We start from the raw sequence: 21,256 nt of genomic DNA on the forward strand, positions 1-21,256 counted from the left end.
CAATATCGATGTTTCGCGTGAAAACTGGCTCCCTTCCGCTTCGGCCTTCGCGGTCGGCCCTGTGTACCCTTTTTACCGTCCCTAGGATGGGCAGAGTGGGAGAAGGGGACACAACATCCGCACAGTGTTCAACAATGGAGCACTCTCATTAGCATACGCGCGAGGGTAATATTCATGCAAAAATAAGCTTCCACTTTTTCCCTTCGACTTGGAAAATATCTCAACACAAGGGGGTACCCAATAAAAATCATATTCCAAGCCAGAAGGACCCAGAACCTAAGAGTGTGAGGCTAATGGCTTCGAATAAATTATCCGATCAACAAAAGTTTGACGTTAATCATGGGATCCATCAGTGCGTGCGATTAGTCCTACGGTGACTGCCAGTATGGACGGACGGAGGCAGAGAGCAAGAAAAACCAAACGCGAACGCCATTTGGCGGAACAATATTTCAACGACACGGTGGCAGCAGCAGCAGCGGTAGGCTTTGCTCTTATTGGCGAACAAATTAGAATGCTGGTTCGCAAATGTCTGCTAATGGAATTAGCAATCTCAGATCAGCATGTGTTTCAAATTATTCATGAGAGTCTCGTACAGTGTGAGGTGCAAGTTGGAATCATCATTTGCGGATAATTGTCCGAGAAAAGGCTGCGTAAATTCATATTTTCTGCTTTCGAAACGGATTATTCGATTCCGGGTCCACTCCATCATTTTGGAGACACTTAGGTATAATAATGAGAAGGGTCATAATGACACAAATGAAACAGACCTGGCATTTAGCAAAAGTTCCTCTTGGGTATACTATGTAAACGAGATTCAAAATTTCAAACTGATTTCAGGAATCCTATCTTCTCACAAAACTTTTCATTCTACTTCACAAGTTGGCGCATTTTCCGCGTCACATATTTTTTTCTATAAATGGAGACAATGCATCAAACATTTTAATAAAGTTCAGGGATGTTGCCAACACTCTGCCCTTTCATGCCACGTGTTCTATTTTGTAAGATCTACCTACATCAAAGCGGTAAAAAATTAAAACTAAAAACACCCCAGCTAGCCCCGGTCTCCCCTACTTTAAATTTCATAGTTTTTTAAATCAATGTTGAGAAACTTAAAGAACTTGGAGTCGGACTTCCCCATACCTCTAAATATGACCTTGTATGTAATTAAATCAGAGTGATCTCCCATTTCTTCCAATCTGTAACGTTAGAATTAAAAAAACAGTTTTGACGTAGATGTGCTCAAAACTTTTCCAACGGAAGGCGCCGGTTGTTGAGTGGTAAGCGTGACTGCCACCCATCCCAATTGGTCTGGGTGAAAACATCTGTGGTCACATCTTTCCTCGGAAGAGAAGTGAAACCGTTGTTCCTCGGTCCATGAGTTGATGGATCGATTTCTAGTCCAGATAGTGGAGTCACCTATCTGGAGTCGGTCCTAGCGGAAATAAGCTGATGGAAAATAACAAGAACATAAAGAAGAATCGCACCCCTATACTTACTAACAAATATCCTCCTCCCGTGATACACGTGGAGTGCGTATATACGGCCTCTAGCAAAAGCAAGTATCAGACTAACATTCCTTCCCTTTCCTTCCGCGCTCTACGTTCGGGCTTGACCGGCGCCGGTATTGATCAATAAACATTTTAGGATTACCAAGATTCCCTGTGCAACTTTAGCTAGTCCAGATCGATACGGAGTAGCAGCCAAGTGTGATCGCACAAGCTCTAACTTAAGAAGTGCTCAAAACATTTCCAACAATAATAGATAGATATGAGGTAGCTTGAAGCAAGATGTTGAAGTAGTCCGAAGATTGGTTCAGTTTTACATAAATACGTTGAAATGTTATATGAATAAAACCGATATTCTATCAAACACACTGAACATTTATTATAAATTACTTCTGAAATGAAAAGTATACATGATTTCAGCAAACTTTTCTGAAATAAGTCGTTCCACCACTCAGCTGAAGGTTTTATGGCTCCATTCAGAATGATTAGAAAGTTAATTGTTTGATTTTTATATAATTAGAACTACCCTAACTGTCGTTTGAACTAAACAAGGGCTTATAGGCTATGTGAACACTCCAAAGACATAGTAAGGCTGAGTTGATTAGTTTTAGTTGAAAGAGAAAATTCCTGGCAGAGTAGCATATTAAACCACTTTGCACTGGTAAGAGCTCTTAATAGAATAAGAGAGTAAGAGCTCTTAAAAGGAGAAGTGAGTAAGAGCGCTTAAGAGGATATGAGAATAAGAGCTCTTAAGAGAGTAAGAGAGTAAGAGAGTAAGAGAGTAAGAGAGTAAGAGAGTAAGAGAGTAAGAGAGTAAGAGAGTAAGAGAGTAAGAGAGTAAGAGAGTAAGAGAGTAAGAGAGTAAGAGAGTAAGAGAGTAAGAGAGTAAGAGAGTAAGAGAGTAAGAGAGTAAGAGAGTAAGAGAGTAAGAGAGTAAGAGAGTAAGAGAGTAAGAGAGTAAGGGAGTAAGGGAGTAAGAGAGCAAGAGAGCAAGAGAGCAAGAGAGCAAGAGAGCAAGAGAGTAAGAAAGTAAAAGAGTAAGAGAGTAAGAGAGTAAGTGTGACAAATTAAGTGAAGAAAACATTAAAAGAGTAAGAGAGGAAAATTTGGATAGTAAGAGAAGCAGAGAATGAGTTTAAATGACATAGTTAAAATAAAAGGGATTTAGAAACTAAAAAACAAGAAATTTAAGAAAGGATAGTAGTTCAAGAAACGCTTGCCTTTTTCCGAAGACTTCATATCAATAAGACTGGCAACTCTGTCCAGAATCTGGAGACAGTAACAGCAACGCCACTTGCGGGTAAAGGTGGTACTACCCATAGTAATGCACACACACATATACACTTTTACATTAAGCTTCCTACCTTCATACGATAGAGGTGCTGCAACCTCTGTCGCCTCTTGTTTGTATGGGGGAGGGAAAGAGATATCAGTCTTCTTAATATGTAGTCTTCGCTTTTTCCCTTTCCTTTCCCCGACTATCGAATTTGTTGTTGTTTGATGAAATACACCAAAATGGTTCATAATAAGTACATACGAATAATATTCGCAAAAATATTATACGTTTATTATATCAAATAGTTTGTTCGAATGTTCATCATTAACGAAAGAGATTTGTATTCAACTCACAGAATTCATTTTATGTGCCGATCTTTTTGCATCGAAAAATCGATTTTTTTATCCGCTGATTTGAATATCGATCTGGCTAAAGTGATTTTTTTCCAAATGCCTATCATTACGAAAGACGTTTGTAATTATTACGAAGTTTATCGTGTATTTTGTCAAATAATTATTGATAATAATGAAAAATATTCGTCATCAACCGAAGAAATTTGTTTTGAGCTATTCGAGGTTTTTACCGAAGAATCCCGAATTGATTCACAAAAAAATAGTTGCTACGGGAGTTCATCTAAAGTTTGTAAACATTTTTCGTACATGTAACGAACATAAATACCACAATCGTTCTAGTATCCAATAGTGGTGAGCAGATTTAAATAAAATCGATTTTGCCAGATCGATTTTTTTAATAAAAAATATCGGTTTTGTCACACATCAAGATCCTTAAACGATCGAATGAAAAAAGAATATGTAAAAAATAAGACTGTTGTTCAATGAACGAAAATAAAATCATTGTGAATCATGTTTCACAAATTGTCCGCACTATATGCAAACATTTAGTAAAAGAACCAAACATTTCGTTTCATTCACGAAAAATACTTTCGTTGTCGACGATAACTTTCGTGAAATGTACACTAATTTTATTTCCTTCATCTATTCGCCATTTTTTCAGTTTTTGAAATGAACAAAACCAATTATTTACAATGTACGAAAATTCTTCGTTGCAGTAAACAAGCAGCAAATTCGTGCATTCTATGACCATTTTTGCTGCTGTCTTGAAGGTTTCGGTCGACAGTATTGTTACGCTTCTTCGTTTTGCTGGCTGCGGTCGTGAAGATTTCATCCTTGTTGACTGCATTTTGACTGGCTGTGATGTTTGTTGCTACTGGAGTACTAGATGTAGTCGTTTTGTATTGAATATTTGTTGGTTGTTTAAACGTCACTACTGGTTGGACAATTGATAGTGTTTAAGCTGTGGCTGTTGAAGTCTGGATGATTTTATTGGTTGTAGGTGATGTTTTCTTCTTATGGGTTTCCACGCACGGTTTTCCATAATGTGCAGATTGTTCACAAAACTGACACGTGGCAGTTTGATGGTCATATGTGCACAGGGTGGACTGGGCATAGAGGTATGGGGCGTTTTAGTCGCATTCTTACGCGTAGAAACCACATGTCTTGAAGTCAATGACCGCTGTGAAACAACGCTTCAATGTGAACTCATCATGCTCAGGCTGAGACATCTCGACCGACAAAATGCATACAATACTCACTACAACAATAACAGTGCTTTATTTATATAGGGTTTCAATAGCTTAGCGTGCACCGAACCGAACCGAACGCGAAGGGGAGCTGCTTTGAACGTGAACAGTATCGTTGGTGGTTGGAAATAGACGATATTCCCGCATTGTTTCAGAAACCCTAATGATGCTCAAAACAATAGGTTTTTAAAGATGTATGCTTTGAAAAACAATTTTTAAAATATTAGTATTGCTTAACCAACACAAGTTCAATATTTTCCCCAACCTAAATCATTTTGGTTTAGCGCTTATGCCACAATTTGCTAAAGAAGTTGACGCTTTTGTTATTGTAAAAGAAATGCGCTGAAAGTATATTCAGCAAAACCATGTTAGGTAACAAGTTGTTTAAGAAGTTGGCCATTGAAAATTTCCACAATCAACTTCCGCAATTACCATTTTATTCGCGCCGTGAATCACACACTTTGACAAATTTTACAATAAATAAACCGGCATCAAGTTCCCATTTTCCGCGCGATAAGAGAAACCCAGCAGCCGTGGAATGGTCGACAATCAACGAAAAACTCGTGTCCCGCTCGCCAGGTTCGGTTCCTCTAATCACCACCTAAAGCAAAATTTATCGTCGAAAATATCATTCCACATAATTTCTCCGCCCCAGACCATTGCGCTACGGCATAAGTTCCCGCCATTAACCGAGTAAGCAGGATATTCACCCCGCACGTGCCCTACCGCCGTACCGGGCCACAAATTGTGTTAGGCAGACTTCTTTTTTTTGTTGGCCAGCCGGCGGCAGGAAGGAAACACGGAAAGAACGATGCCACCCACTTTTTGTTGTTTCTTTAGTTAGTCACAGTTCATTTCGGAAACCGACCATCGGAGCATGCCAAACGAAGCTCACCTTCTTTTTTACGACTTGACTCTGTTTACTGCCATCATTTTAACGACCAGACACGATATGCTAAACTGGGAGTCGTTTCTATACCGCATACACTTGATTTTCCCCGTCCTGGTTGAGCTAGTCGGCGGCGCCCCGAACCGACGACGGATATTTTCGACAAAAACAACCAAGAACACGTGGAGCTCGGGGAAATAATCAATTTTCCTCCGACAGCCACTTTAATCCCATGAAGACTTTATTAGTTCAGTTTATTTTTTTCTTATTCTACTTGTAGAAGGCCGTGGGAAAACTGACGTGATGTATGGTATTATTTCGATTTTCTCACATTTCCGGCGATTGTCCCCGGTGGTGGGGCGTCGGCGTCACTTACCGGGCCTATTTTCCACTGTTTTGTTGAGCAACCGTCTGCCATTGACCGGAGATTGGCGCTGAACCGTGGATTTCCCCCAGGTACCTGTCACCGTTGCCGCCGGCGAAGAAGCTGGAGGCTGGAAGAAGGAAATAGAAGAAATGAAGAAAATGAATGAAATTATGATGAATCGTCTGTGATCGGTGGGGTAAGCTTATGTTCTGGGTTCTTGTTTCGAAAGAGGTTCCTGCGGAACGGTTTGGGGCGAAGGTGAACATTGATGGATGATTTATGGCACGATGGACTACGGTAAATGTGCTCGGTCTTTAACAAATTTGCAAACAACAATTTTCGTTCATCCTCGAAGGAAGTAGGACTCCGGAGAGAAACCATCAGTAAAGTTTTGTTTTGTAATAATCGAATGTCAAAGGAAAATTATGTAAATTTCCCGAACGTCAAGATTATTCTCTGGGGTTATAAAATGGAAACATTTCGCACACTTCAGGTGTAAGTAACTGGCTGTACAAACGAAAAATAAACAAAATTTTCAACGAAGGCCAACGACTGTGAAAAAAGTCAAAACAACTTTCACCTTACGGGGAAGGTAAAATTTAATCGAGCGTAACGTGTGTCACAGCCGGTGACGCTTCTCGGAGCGTTTCCCGAGTTCGTCGAGGTGATAATAGTTGAAACTTTTTTTTTGCTTTTCTCCCATCGGCGCCTGCAGAAAGTGTGAACAATAGCAACAACAACCAGGCGAACCACTGACAGGTGATATCGTTTAACATTTCCCAAACGCCGTCAGCACTGGCATACGGCCGAACAAGCGGAATAACGTCGGGGAAAACTTTTCACCCCCGCCCTCTATTTTTCAGTATCTAATGGAAGCTGTCTGTTTTTGAGTTATGCATCGGTGATTAAATTTCCTGTTGAGCAATACACTTGAAACGTAGAGTTGGACATTTTCCCCCGCGGAGAAGTTTGACGCTAATCAAGCTACTTGGATCGTTAATTGCGCGAAACTTACGAGACAACTCACGACGTTCAACGACGGGAACACTTGTTGTACTCATTCTGTTAATAGAATTAAATTTTGCATTAAACGTGGGCTTTTTGAAGATTTTAACGACTGACAAGACACTCTTTACCGCAGTAAGGATCGCGACAGTGGATGTTGTCAAAAAAATGTCCAGAATGAAAATTTAGCAGAAATTTTGAGGTTTACTTGAACTAAACAACTTAGCCTTATTGTCTTTAAAAACGCTTTCGTAGTTTGCGAGCCCCTTCTTTTTGTTAACACAACAGTTAGGGTGGTTTTAATTTTATCAGGATCAAAAAATTTACTTTTTAATCATTCTAGATAGAGCCATACGATCTTCAATGAAGTTATAGAACGGTAAGTTTTAGAAAAGTTTACTGAAGACATATAAGTTCTATCTGTCACACTTTTCATTTTACAACAAATTTAAAATCGAAGGTTTGGGTGTTTCTTAGTATTTCTCAAAAAAACTGTTTTATTCAAATAACTTGCGGTAAAAGGGTTCTTCGGTATAACAATATCACTCATGGGGGCAAACAAAAGATAATTATTATTCAACACATATGAGGTCATTATTTGAGGTATAATTGAGCAAAAAAGGCGAATGCGATATTTTTTAATATTTAATCAAATTGATTTCAAAAAATCCAACAGTCAATTCATGGAAACCCAAATTTTTAATATAACTTTTGCACTTTAATTTTTTGATAACAAATTCTTTAGATGTTTGTCCGAGTTCTTGAAGACAAATATTTCCTTCTAAACCATTAAAACTTCTATTATTCAAAAGAATTAAGTACCTATAATAGTTCTTATTTCTTTTGAATAATAGAAACTACAGTTAACAATATAAAATGCGAAACTATAGTTTTCATGACAAAATTTTGCATTTTACAAGACTTTCTATTGTAAATTTATAAAATTCTGAAAATTAACTTTCCAATGGTTCGAGATAGAGTTTCACAATCTCTCAGAAAATTTTAGAAAATCAAATTTTAAGAAGCTTTGCCGAGGACACTGGAATTCTATTTCTTGCATTTTTCATTTTACAAAATTTAAACAAACAAAATTAGGGTCTGTTTTGAAAAATGGTTTTGTTTATATAACTTTTACAGTTTTGATTTTTCATTCAAATGACTTTAGAAATAATTTCAGATATTTTGAAGGAGAACAGTTTGTCCCAATATATTGAACTTCTGCCATCTTTCGTTAGAACGTTATATGTACTTTTTTTATTTTTTGAGTAAATATTGCAAGATATCGAAAAACAGCGCATTTGCCATTTTTTAGTGATCTATACAACAAAGTATAATATTTCATATGACAGCGAAGGTTTTACATGTGCCCTAATCGAAGATAATGTTATTTGAAAAAAGGCTTATACTTTTATATAAAAGTTCTCATAACTTTGCAACGGGAAAAGTTTAGTAGTTGGTGTATGAAAAAAAATTAAGCGCCCTAAAATGTAAAGTTGTTTTAAGGTTACTTTAGTGTAAAATAAAATCAACCAAAGTTATAGAAATAAAACCGTTTTTTAAGGAACACTCTAGAGCTTCAGGAATCATTATATATTGGCTTAAATGGCACTATAAAGCTTGCGTGTCGTCAGTAAATTTGTCTAAAATGTGTTGCTCTACTACTTCATTGAAGACAGCCTAGCCCTATCACGAACCGTTAACGAGTTCATCGATAAATCTTGCTAAAATAAGAACCACCCTAGCTTCTGTTCATACGAAAAGAAGGGCCTTATAAAGTACAAAGCCGTGTGGTGTCCAGAAGCCGTGTGGTGTCCGGCGGGATGAAATCTTTTGGCACTATTTCAGCCAAGAATAGAACCTCTGGGAACTGCTCCCATGTCGTAAGAGGCGACTAACAACATGCTAGGAGTTCCTAGGTCGAGGTATTGGACCCTACCGAAGACTTAACCTGGACGGACCTTAAGGTTTTGCATCATAACCTTTATCCATTCTGTGAATAACTGACATATAGTCACCTTTTCTGATTCGCTATTCTCGATTGTGTACCAACGTTTTAGGTTTCTTCTGGCGGTTGTATAATAGCCGTAAAGGACAAAATCTAATTCTACACTAAGTAACAGCATATATTAATATACCGGCTCTTCCACGCCAAGGTTTAACTTCCAAAGCTTTGGTTTAAAACCGTTTAAAAAAAAGCTGGATCTGTCGAATTGCACAAAAAGTTTTTTATGTTGCAAGCGATCTGTAGATGTGTTAAATAAGGTATTTTTTATTAAATCTGGAACCATCTACCGACAAATCTACATTTACGAATACCTCCAAAAGTGACTTCTTGAAGTCTCATGAATGGCTGACACTAGCTTTATGACACTTTTGCTTTCCAAAACAGTGATGAAAATCTCAACATTCCAGAACTTCACTTTGTCAGAAAATGTAGGGGCATCGGAAGCTAAAACTTCGTCAAATCGCACTCCTGGTCCTTTCTTCAAAATCATCCAGTGCAGTACTCTACGTCACTCGTTCGAATTTGCACCGCTCATATGGTAGTCGGTATTTGCTAGTATTGCTGTTCTCCCATCCATTCTTCTTTTGGATCACCGAGGGATCCCCTGTCGTAGTGTTTATTATATTAGTTACGCATAATAAACCTGTCGTTTGCAATTGGTATTTAACCCAATTATGGGAGCGTGTCTGATAGGGAGAGTGGAGATGCCATTAACATTTCGCAGTGAATTTTTTCACAGTAATTTGGGATATCTTTTATACATTTGTACGCTTTCTTTGTACTGCAAACTTTGAAAATGATTATTGATGTGTTAATAAGAAGCATTACTCCCGATGGCCGGCTGTTCGAAGTTTAAATTGTTCGTTTCGAATTCTCAGAAATTGATCGCGAGCGACTTCGTACATTTGGCTAAGATCATATTGTCTATAGATGAATAGACCTCTATCATATTCCACGCGGCTTTATCTTTTCATTACGCCCCACGGAAGAATAATTTTTAAAATGCCTATTTGAATGGATTCATATTTCTACTGAAGGTCGCACACCTGAAAATTTTAATCTAAAATGAAAAGACAAAGCGCGTGAGTACTTAGCTAAATCACAAATATCTACCAAGATATATCCTGATTCATCTCCTTACCTACTAACACCAATCCTGTGATACGTGTAGATGATGCAGAGAATTCCTCGGTCATAATAGTCACAAGTGTTGAACTAACATTCCTTCCCATCCCAAAATTGACCGGCATGGGCGTGGAATTCTACGTTATTGATCATACTATAAACTCAGTTTTTTTAGGTTGCACGTTGAGTATGATGAACTACTCCCAAGTATCATACAATTGGCTCAAAATGCAATTTCAACAGGCTTTGATCAATCACGGGAAACTCATGGGCGGTCAACTAAGCTAGGCTAAGCTAAAGAAGGGCCTTATAAAGTACAACTTTCCTAAACATTTTGTAAGGCAAAGCTGTTTAGTTTTTGTAAAATCTGTAGGCGTCACCCCATGGTTGGCACTAGAGATGGGCAAAACAGTTCACTTCGAAGAACCATTCCCGATCGAACAGTTCTGTAAAAAGAACTAGTTCGCATGAACCGTTCTTTCGTTCAGCTGATGTTTTACCGGTATCTAGTGAATGGTTCTCAGTGTATGAACTGACAGCGGTTGGGGTTAGAACATTACTCAGTTTCGGGTTCAAGCGAAATCGCCATAAGAGAGTACCGAGAGCGGTTTGTGGGACAACAAGTCAGTTCATTTCAAGGGGCGAGTCGCTTAGCACAAATCGAATTGTGCCTACATACAAACAGCGTGGTAGCTTGTGCCGCAATGTGCCACGATGTGCCATAGTGTTCAGTAAAACATAAGCAATGGTTGTTTTTGGACAGTTTTTGTGTTGTCAAAAGTGTGCCTCATTGTGACACATATTGTGGTAACGAGTGAAACGATCGTGTATTACTGTGAATCGTATCTTTATACCGTGTTATCATAGGTGATACAGTATGTATGGCACATTGTTCTAAGCGACTACGTTCGCCTAAAAATCGGCCCGTATAATATGTCAAACGGCTTTAGGTGATGTTCAGCTCATTCGTTTTAAAGAGAATTGAGAACTACCGTTCTTTTAAAAAGAACTTCTGTTCACTCATTCTCTTCGAAGAACTAGTTCGTTTGAACCGTTCGCGAACGAATGGCCCATCTCTAGTCTGGAGCTCTTGTTTCCCGGGTGAGCTGCGTTAAGGAACTTGGAGTGCTGTTAGATTCGAACTTACATTTAAGAATCACATTTCGTATGTTGTTGGTAAAGCATCGCGAAGCCTGGGCTTCATTTTCCGTACGGTTAAATCCTTCACAGACATTTATTGTCTCAAAAGCCTCTACTGCTCTTTAGTGCGCTCCACGCTGGAGTATTGTTCGGCAGTCTGGAATCCGAATTACATGAACAGCAGCGATCGAATTGAAGGCGTTCAACAAAAATTTGTAGGTATGCTTTTCGACGCCTGCCTTGGCGCGATCCTGTTCGTCTACCAAGCTACGAGAGTCGGTGTCAACTCATCCAGCTCGATACCCTTCAGCGTCGTAGAGAAACTGCCAGTGCCTTATTCATCTCTGATCTTCTGTCAGGACGCATCGATTCCCCAGATTTACTAGAGCGATTCAACAACCAAGCAAGGTCCAGAACGTTACGCGGAAACGTTCTTCTGAGAGTGCCGTTTTGACGAACTATTCTAACAGCTAATGGCGCTATCACGGGACTAGGGGAACTGGGGGGAAGCCCGACACCCTGGGTTAGCCCGACACCCCACGACTTTTCCCAGATATCAAATTTTAAATCATACAATAATGACAGGATATTATTAGTACCATTATTTTTGGCATTTCGATACATATCGATGCCATATGGGTTCATAAACGTCAACAAAATAAACAAAACAAGCGAAAGCAAAGTTGATGCGCTTTTGGATGTTATTTTTAGTTGATACATTTTAAGGTTTTAATAACACAAAAGCTTTGAAAATGAACAGTTTTTTTGTCACACATTCTATTGTACTCTCCATATCGTTATTTGTATGTATTGAAGATAAGTTTAAGTATTTCAATACTGTTAATTGAGCATTTAACAAAAATGGGCGCTGTTGGAGTAAGACCGACAGTTTTTGGGTGGGGTAAGACCGACACGGTGTTTAGATGATTGGGTTCGTTTTTGATTCGATACAAACGACTGGGTATATTTGTTGTGTTCAATTATACTATAATTACGTCATGTTAATAATTGAAATACACGGAAACTATGTTTTTTTGCATTTATTTATCAGTATTGTCTCAAGCCGACCAAAAAAATTAAAAATTAATTGAACGTGATTCATAATAATATTACAAAAAGAAACAAAAAGTATAATCTAATATGAGATTTTGAAATGATATTGATGAAAAAATTTCATTGACCGTCGGATTGTTGATCAACAATGTTCCGAAAAATCACAACACGAACCGGATAGCTTAATACGAAGCGTGCGTCACTTCTAAGTGAATGAGTCCTAGTAACAGCGTATATAATCTGCTTGCAGAATAGCTCTTCCTCGTTAGAATGGCTATACAAGTGGCAATAAAGCTCTAAAGAATTACTTGAGAAAACCTGTACCATAATATAAACCATGCGTTAAACATTATTTATTCATAACACCACGCATTCGAATGCTCTTCCTCTTGCTACGCGATGAAACTACAGAAAGTATGCGTTTGCATCACACATACTCATATACACATAATTGCACGTATTGTGCAATGTGTATGTGTGATAACACAATACATTTTTAATGGAAAAAATTGGACAAAAAGAAAGTTCAAAAGGGGGTCGCTCTTGCCCCTTTGGGGTGTCGGTCTTACCCGCAGCGTTTTTAAAATGACATTTTTCTCCATTTTTTTGCAACCAATAATTTTTAATGAATTAAATTTTTTGAAACGCTGAAAAAATTATATTTTGTTAAGAACCACCTAAACAAGGATTATGCACAAAATATACAATTTTAGGAATTTTGTGGAATTTTAGAAAAATTATTGCGCTTAAGGTGTCGGACTTGCCCCGCGTTCCCCTACAACGACTCTTCAATCGTGAGTCGCACCTGTTCGACTTTCATTTGTCTCGGATATCTTTAAGAAAGCGATTCCTGCAGTTTTTTTAGATGTAATTTAAGTTTCCATCATTGGGGCCGAGTGCAGCCTGTTGATGTGTGCGATAAATAAATAAATAAATAAATACATTCGTTATCGAGCACTCAGTCGAGATAGAAGTCTTTTGTCATCGGTCCGTACACTCTATAGCGACAAATAGTGTTAATCCGCGTTCAAGGTTATTTGCACACTCTACGCCTAGTTGAGGTTTCAGTATTTTTTCCCTTCTTTTGTGTTTCTGTTTCTGTACCGTTAGCCGGTCAGTGAAGTGAAGCAGTGTTCTTCTAGTAAGCCGTCTGGATACCGATACCTACACAAGCTAAGTATTAGTTTTGGTTTCCCCTTCTTGGTTGTCTTAATAACGTGCACTGGGCAATAGGCCCGTGCAAAAATGACTTCCCCTGACGGCGGTTCGTCTCAAGGTGAGATGGACGTCGAAACAAAATCGGCTCCCCGGCTCAAAGTATATCCGAGCTCGGCCACCGGGCCATTTGTGATCTTCTTTCGGACCAAAGAAAAAAAGTGTTTGAATCTATTGCAGATTTCTCGCGTTCTGACAGACCGGTATTCGGCCGTGACAGAAATATCGAAAATTCGCCCTGATAAGCTTCGGGTGGTTGTTAACAGTTCAACTCAGGCAAATGATATTGCTGGCTACGAGCCCTTTACGAGGGAGTACAGGGTGTATATTCCAGCTAACAGGGTTGAAGTCAGTGGGGTCGTTTCCGATTCGAGTCTGAATTGCGAGGACCTGCTAAAATATGGGACAGGCTGTTTCAAAGACCCCATGCTTAAGCCAGTGAAGATACTGGAATGCAAACGTTTGCATTCAGCATCAGTCGCAGCTGACGGCAAGAAAACATACGTCAACTCAGACTCTTATCGGGTGACCTTCGCCGGCTCTGCCCTGCCCAATTACCTCCTCTTTGACAAGGTTCGTCTACCTGTTCGCCTCTTTGTGCCGCGGGTCATGAACTGTACTAATTGCAAACAATTGGGACACACAGCCTCCCATTGTAGCAATAAAGCCCGCTGTGGGAAATGCGGTGGGAATCATGCGGATGATTCCTGTGGTAGAGATGTCGAAAAGTGTCTCTACTGTGGGGAAACCCACATGATCTCCCTTCATGTCCCGCGTACAAACAGCGCGAGGAAAATCTTAAGCGTTCCCTTCAGGGACGCTCTAAGCGATCTTTTGCAGAAATGCTTAAGATAGCTACGCCACCTGTCTCTACGAACATCTTTACCAACTTGTCTACTGACGAAGGCGACTGTGATGAACCCCAGGAGGGAACATCTTCTGCTGTGCCTAGAAGTAGTAGAAAAAGGAAGAACATTTCCTCTTCCAAGCTTCGTCGTAAAGGCCAGAAGGTGTCTCTTCATGGTCCCCCTAAAATAACTACTCAAGGAAGTACTGTTGTAAAACCGAAGCAAGTCGCTCCCGGTCTCAGTAACCTGAGCTCAGAAAAGGAGTTCCCAGCACTTCCAGGAACATCAAAAACCCCAAGTGTTCCCATATCTCAGCCAGAGAAAGAAAACAGTGCTGGCTTAATAAATTTCTCTGACATTGTGGACCGTATTCTTACAGCGTTGAACATTTCTGACCCCCTTAAAAGTATCTTGATAAGCTTTCTCCCCGCAGTAAAAACATTTTTGATGCAGTTCACTGCGAAATGGCCCCTCCTTTCAGCGATTGTATCCTTCGATGGCTAATTCATCGAACGAGGTCAAGGATTTAATCACTGTTCTACAGTGGAATTGCAGAAGTATTATCCCGAAAATCGATTCGTTTAAAATCTTACTAAATAATTTGAAATGCGATGCATTTGCCCTATGCGAGACATGGCTCACTTCAGAAATAACCCTACACTTCCACGATTTTAATATTATTCGCTTGGATCGAGAAGACTCTTACGGAGGAGTACTTTTGGGGATCAAAAAGTGCTATTCTTTCAATAGGATCGACCTCCCCTCGACACCAGGCATTGAAGTTGTCGCTTGCCAAACCAGAATAAAAGGCAAAGACCTTTGCATTGCTTCCACATACATCCCCCCTAGAGCCTCAGTTAGCCACCGACGGCTTTGCGATATTGCGGAACTCCTCCCCGCACCGAGGCTAGTTTTAGGTGACTTCAACTCCCACGGCACGGCATGGGGTTGCCTTCATGACGATAATCGATCTACCCTACTCCATGAGCTTTGCGACAACTTCAATATGACTATTTTGAATACGGGTGAAATGACACGGATTCCTGTCCCTCCAGCGCGACCGAGCGCCTTAGATCTGTCCCTCTGCTCGACATCGCTGCGGTTAGATTGCATGTGGAAGGTAGTCTCTGATCCCCACGGCAGCGACCATCTGCCAATCGTAATTAATATTGCTAACGGTTCAGGGCCACCGAATACAATCAATGTTTCGTATGACCTCACACGAAATATTGATTGGAAGAGCTACGCGTCCGCGATATCCGAAAAAGTAGAATCGACACAAGAGCTTCCTCCGGAGGAAGAGTACGGGTTCCTGGCTGGCTTGATTCTCGATACCGCGATTCAAGCTCAGACTAAACGCGTACCAGACGCGAATTCACGCGGGCGTCCTCCCAATCCATGGTGGGACAAAGAGTGCTCAGACGTGTACGCGGAGAAGGCCGCTGCGTATAAGACCTTCCGGGACGACGGGCTGCCAGCTAGCTACCGACAGTACGCGATGGCGGAAACGCGCATGAAGAGTTTGATAAAAGGCAAAAAATGTAGCTACTGGCGCCGGTTCGTCGACGGACTAACGAGAGAAACATCGATGAGCACTCTTTGGAGTACGGCCCGGCGCTTACGAAACCGAAACAGTACCAATGAGAGCGTGGAATATTCAAACCGTTGGATATTCGATTTTGCCAAGAAGGTTTGTCCGGATTCCGCCCCGGCACAGAAGATCTACCATGCCGCGTCCCCTCACAATAACGCGAACGAAACACCGTTTTCGATGGTGGAGTTCTCACTTGCTCTCTTATCATGTAACAATAAAGCCCCAGGGCCAGACAGAATCAAATTTAACTTGTTAAAGAATCTGCCAGACTCTGCCAAGAGACGCTTGTTGAATTTATTTAACAAGTTTCTTGAGGATAATATTGTCCCTCATGACTGGAGGCAAGTGAAGGTCATCGCCATTCAAAAACCAGGAAAACCAGCCTCCGACCACAACTCGTATCGACCGATTGCGATGCTGTCCTGTATCCGAAAGTTGTTCGAGAAAATGATCTTGTTTCGCCTCGATAATTGGGTTGAAGCAAATGGCTTACTGTCAGATACACAATTTGGTTTCCGCAAAGGCAAAGGGACGAACGATTGTCTTGCGTTGCTCTCAACAGAAATTCAAATAGCTTATGCTAGCAAAGAGCAGATGGCATCAGTTTTCCTAGATATAAAGGGGGCTTTTGATTCAGTTTCTATCAAAATTCTTTCTGAGAAGCTGCACCAGCATGGTCTTTCACCGACTCTAAACAACTTTTTGCTAAACTTGCTGTCAGAAAAACATATGCGTTTTTCGCATGGTGATTTATCGACATCACGAATTAGCTACATGGGTCTTCTCCAGGGCTCATGTCTAAGCCCCCTTCTCTATAACTTTTACGTGAATGACATTGACGAATGTCTTGTCAATTCCTGCACGCTAAGGCAGCTTGCAGATGACGGTGTGGTCTCTATTACAGGTCCCAAAGCCGTCGATCTGCAAGGACCATTGCAAGATACCTTGGACAATTTGTCTGCTTGGGCCCTCCAGCTAGGTATCGAGTTCTCCACGGAGAAAACTGAGCTAGTCGTATTTTCAAGGAAGCGTGAACCAGCGCAACTACAGCTTCAATTAATGGGTCAAACTATTGCTCAGGTTTCAACTTTCAAATATCTCGGGGTCTGGTTCGACTCTAAAGGAACCTGGGGATGTCACATTAGGTATCTGAAACAGAAGTGCCAGCAAAGGATCAACTTTCTCCGTACAATAACCGGAACATGGTGGGGTGCCCACCCAGGAGACCTGATCAGGCTGTACCAAACAACAATATTGTCGGTGATGGAGTACGGGAGTTTCTGTTTCCGCTCCGCTGCGAACATACATTTCATCAAACTAGAGCGAATCCAATATTGTTGTTTGCGTATTGCTTTGGGTTGCATGCGCTCGACACATACGATGAGTTTAGAAGTGCTGGCGGGCGTCCTTCCGCTGAAAAATCGATTTTGGGAACTCTCATATCGATTGCTCATCCGATGCGATATCTTGAACCCGTTAGTAATTGCAAATTTCGAAAGGCTTGTCGAGCTCAATTCTCAAACCCGATTTATGTCCTTGTACTTCGATTACATGGCACAAAATATCAATCCTTCTTCATACTATCCCAACCGTGTCAATCTCTTTCATGCTTCTGATTCAACTGTATTCTTCGACACATCCATGAAAGACGAGATTCGTGGAATCCCGGATCACATACGTCCGCAAGTGATCCCAAGCATCTTTCATAGTAAATTTCGAGAAGTCGACTGCAACAAGATGTTTTACACCGACGGGTCAAGCCTCGACGGCTCCACTGGCTTCGGTATATTCAATCAAAACCTCACCGCCTCATTCAAACTCAATGATCCTGCTTCAGTTTACGTCGCAGAACTTGCTGCTATCCAGTATACCCTTGGGATCATTGATACTTTGCCCACCGATCATTACTTTATTGTCTCGGAGAGCCTCAGCTCAATCGAGGCTCTCCGTTCAATGAAACCTAGAAAGCACATTCCATATTTTCTGGGGAAAATCTGGGAGCGCCTGCGTGCTTTGTCTGTAAGATCGTACAAGATTACCTTAGTTTGGGTTCCCTCGCATTGCTCCATTTCAGGTAATGAAGAAGCGGACTCTTTAGCTAAGGCGGGCGCTTTACAAGGTGACATATATGAAAGACCAATTAGCTTCAGCGAATTTTTCAGTATCACTCATCAGAGAACCCTCGAAAGTTGGCAAACTTCATGGAGCAATGGTGAACTGGGAAGGTGGCTACATTCGATAATCCCTAAGGTATCGACGAAACCTTGGTTCAGAGGGATGGATGTGGGTCGGGATTTCATTCGCGTGATGTCTCGGCTCATGTCCAATCACTACACGCTGGACGCACATCTCCGGCGTATTGGGCTCGTGGATAGCAGTATCTGCGCTTGTGGCAACGGTTATCACGAAATCGAACATGTTGTCTGGGCATGCGCCGAGTACTGTTCTGCCAGATCTCAACTATTCGATTCCCTTCGGGCCCGAGGAAGATCACCCAATGTCCCGGTTCGAGATGTACTAGCAAGCCGCGATATTCTCTACATGTCCCTTATATACACGTTCCTCAAAACCATCAATATCCAAATTTAAATGCCCCTATCTTTTCTCTTATTATTCCCAGAAGTGCCCTCTTCCGCCTACCGTACCCCAACGATGGTTTGATACGACTCCAAGACGAGACAAAACATCTGTCGAATGAACCAACAACACGAGATCTACAGTACAACATCACACACGCAGCGCGGTGTGTTCCCGATCCGTATCTGAGCCGTACTACGAAATCGTCTGGAGGAACCCCTGCCGGCTCGAGGAAAACCGCCCGGCGTCCCAATACTTGATACATCCGTTCGAATCTGTAATCCTGGTCGTTGATTCCTGATGCCGGAAACTGAAAATTTATATCCCCCCCCGTTCAGCCTTGTCCACCCTCTCTCCCATGTCTCTGATACACAGATGTATGACTTCACCCCTTCTCCCCTTGAATATCTTCCCAAAACTTATGTGCCCCCCTATCTTCTAGTGTTAGTTGATCAATCCGTTCGAATCTGTAATCCTGGCCGTTAATTCCTGATGCCGGAAACTGAAAGTTTATATCTCACCCCCCCCCCCCCCCCTTCAGCCTTGTCCGCTCTCCCTCCCATGTCTCTGATATACAGATGTATGACTTTACCCCCTTCTTCCCTTGAATATATTCCCAAAACTTATGTGCTTAGTTTTAGTTGATCAATATTTAATCTCGTTAAGAAATGCCCAACAGTACCACTACTTTAAAATAGCCCTAATTAATTCCCCTTAATCTTGAACCACTCTTTCTAGTTATTTCTAGTTAATAAGCTTGTAAAATGTTCCGCTTAGTTAATAATTAATTTCTCCTACAATCTCCCTTCTAAAAATCATAAAGTGAATTACTATACAAAGAACACACAAAATGACCCGTCCCCCAAATCTTACGAATATTATATTATACCCTCTTTTATATGTATAAGTTAGCTGTAAAGTTTTTTTTTTAGTTTCATTATATAAAACAAAATAATATTAAGCTAACGCATACGTGCCTTATCAAATAAACAAATTGAAAAAAAAAATAATAAATAAATAGCCAAATCATCAAGGCTAATCAAGTCTTTTTAAAATGAATGCAACATTACTTGAGTTTGAGGGTGCAGATCAATAATGACCAATCGAATTAGTGCCGTCTATGATAGTTCTTGATGCCCCCGGATAACTTGCCGAACTCCTAAGTTAATGTTCTATCCATTTCTCAGCGAATTGTTTTCCGATTTTTACAAACTTTATTTAAAATGAAGTATATGACACTCCATATTGAATTTCATTCAGATCTGATGTTTTGTTCCAGAATTATAGGTTGGTTAGTACGGTCACATAGGATTTTCTCATATAAACCGTTACAATCGTGATACCCCAGAAATTAAAAATCCACTCAAATGGACATCAAATTACTTCGCTTCGAAGATCTAAGTTACTGATAGCCAATTAAAAATTGTTTGAAGTTATTATCCAGTATCGACAATTCCAGAAGTTCCGGAACTCGAGCATATTTCAGAATTAAAATCACATCGATTATTCGGTATTGACTGAATCGATTTTTGGCACACCAAGTAACAAATGGAAGGCGTAGCATGCGGTTGGTTGCACTCTCCATCAATCCATCCTTCCCTTTCTCTTCCGAAGTCGCATTGGTCACATTGACCTCCATTAAAGGTTCAGGCAGCCCCGCATTTTTCAAAATTAACAAACTCACACCAGTTTCTCGAAGATGGTTGGACCGATTTTCAGTCTCAAATTAAGCGGATATTATCCCTAAAGGCTGCTATAAAATCTAGTACGTATCGGCTATATGGTTCCAGAGTTACAGATTGGATCGTCCGGTCACATATGAAATTCCCATATAAGCCAAAACAAAAAATTCTTTTTCAAAGGGGTACCACATGAAATTTCAGAAATCGAAGTCGTATTTTACGTATTATCACATAATAACAACAATATCTTTGAAAAATGAAAATACCCGAAAGAAGTTCCTTTTTTAGCGTTGACCTACTGGAGCTGTAGCGCTTGGTTCTCGGAAGAGCTCCCCATCAGAATCACCTTCTAAAATTGCAGACGAAACGAAAAATTTCACCCACTAAAACACTATTTAAGGCCAACTGCAGTGGGCACTGATTCTGATTGTGATATTGAGTATACGGTTCAGATGTGCGGGCATAAAGCCGTCATGATCGCATGGAAAGGCGCGTTTATTTATTCGCTCTTAAGACCGCGTTAATCAGATTATAAGTTCTATAGCGTTCACTAAATCATCGGGGCGTTTTTCTATTTATGAAAACTTGAACGTAGATGTGCGTGAATGATCGCAATTGCATGTTCGTCTTTGTGTAACATCGCGAAGGACTCGAGCATTTGTATGTTAACATGTTCGATCGTGTGGGCGTTATAAATTCGATTGTATAACCGTGTGGTCATTTGCATATTCGCGTGTACTCTTAAATGATCACGCGAACCGTCAATCTGTTACTTAATTTCGCTGTACAGATCAAATACTACTACAATACTACTACTTCTCTGCAAGAGAGGCAATGTTTTGACATTTCTTTGCAAAATAAGTGAAGCCAACATAACCTGGCTCGACTAGTTGCCTAAATTGACAGCAAGCGCGCTTTAAGTAACGTTCACATTGCTATCAGTCAATGTTGTTGGATCGACTTGAAACTCGTCGAATGCAAACAAAGTTAATTTTGATGTGCTTAATTGATACTTAAGTGGTAAACTAGTTAGGATATGATGGAGAAACAGCGATGCAAGAAATTACACAATTTCTCATATATATATATATATATATATATATATATATATATATATATATATATATATATATATATATATATATATATATATATATATATATATATATATATATATATATATATATATATATATATATATATATATATATATATATATATATATATATATATATATATATATATATATATATACTTATTTCTCATAAGTTGATTGTTCGAAAAAACTGAAATTGCTGCATACACACCTACCAAAGAAAATTCATCGACTGCACCAACACCACCTTCGACATCTACTGATAAACCACAGACAGCC

At 40.2% G+C, this 21,256-nt stretch overlaps 1 protein-coding gene across 2 annotated transcripts in view; it reads right to left on the reverse strand.

Annotated features, from left to right (window-relative positions):
* Window positions 1-21,256, reverse strand: part of LOC131685092 (dipeptidase 1) — a 789,457-nt gene that overhangs the window by 680,286 nt on the left and 87,915 nt on the right. For both annotated transcript variants that reach the window (XM_058968531.1, XM_058968530.1), the window contains exon 2: window positions 5,647-5,764. The gene's annotated coding sequence lies outside the window, so the exon portion shown is untranslated. The remainder of the gene's footprint in view (window positions 1-5,646; window positions 5,765-21,256) is intronic.

This window comes from Topomyia yanbarensis, chromosome 2, assembly GCF_030247195.1.
Source record: "Topomyia yanbarensis strain Yona2022 chromosome 2, ASM3024719v1, whole genome shotgun sequence".
NCBI classification, from domain to species: domain Eukaryota; kingdom Metazoa; phylum Arthropoda; class Insecta; order Diptera; family Culicidae; genus Topomyia; species Topomyia yanbarensis.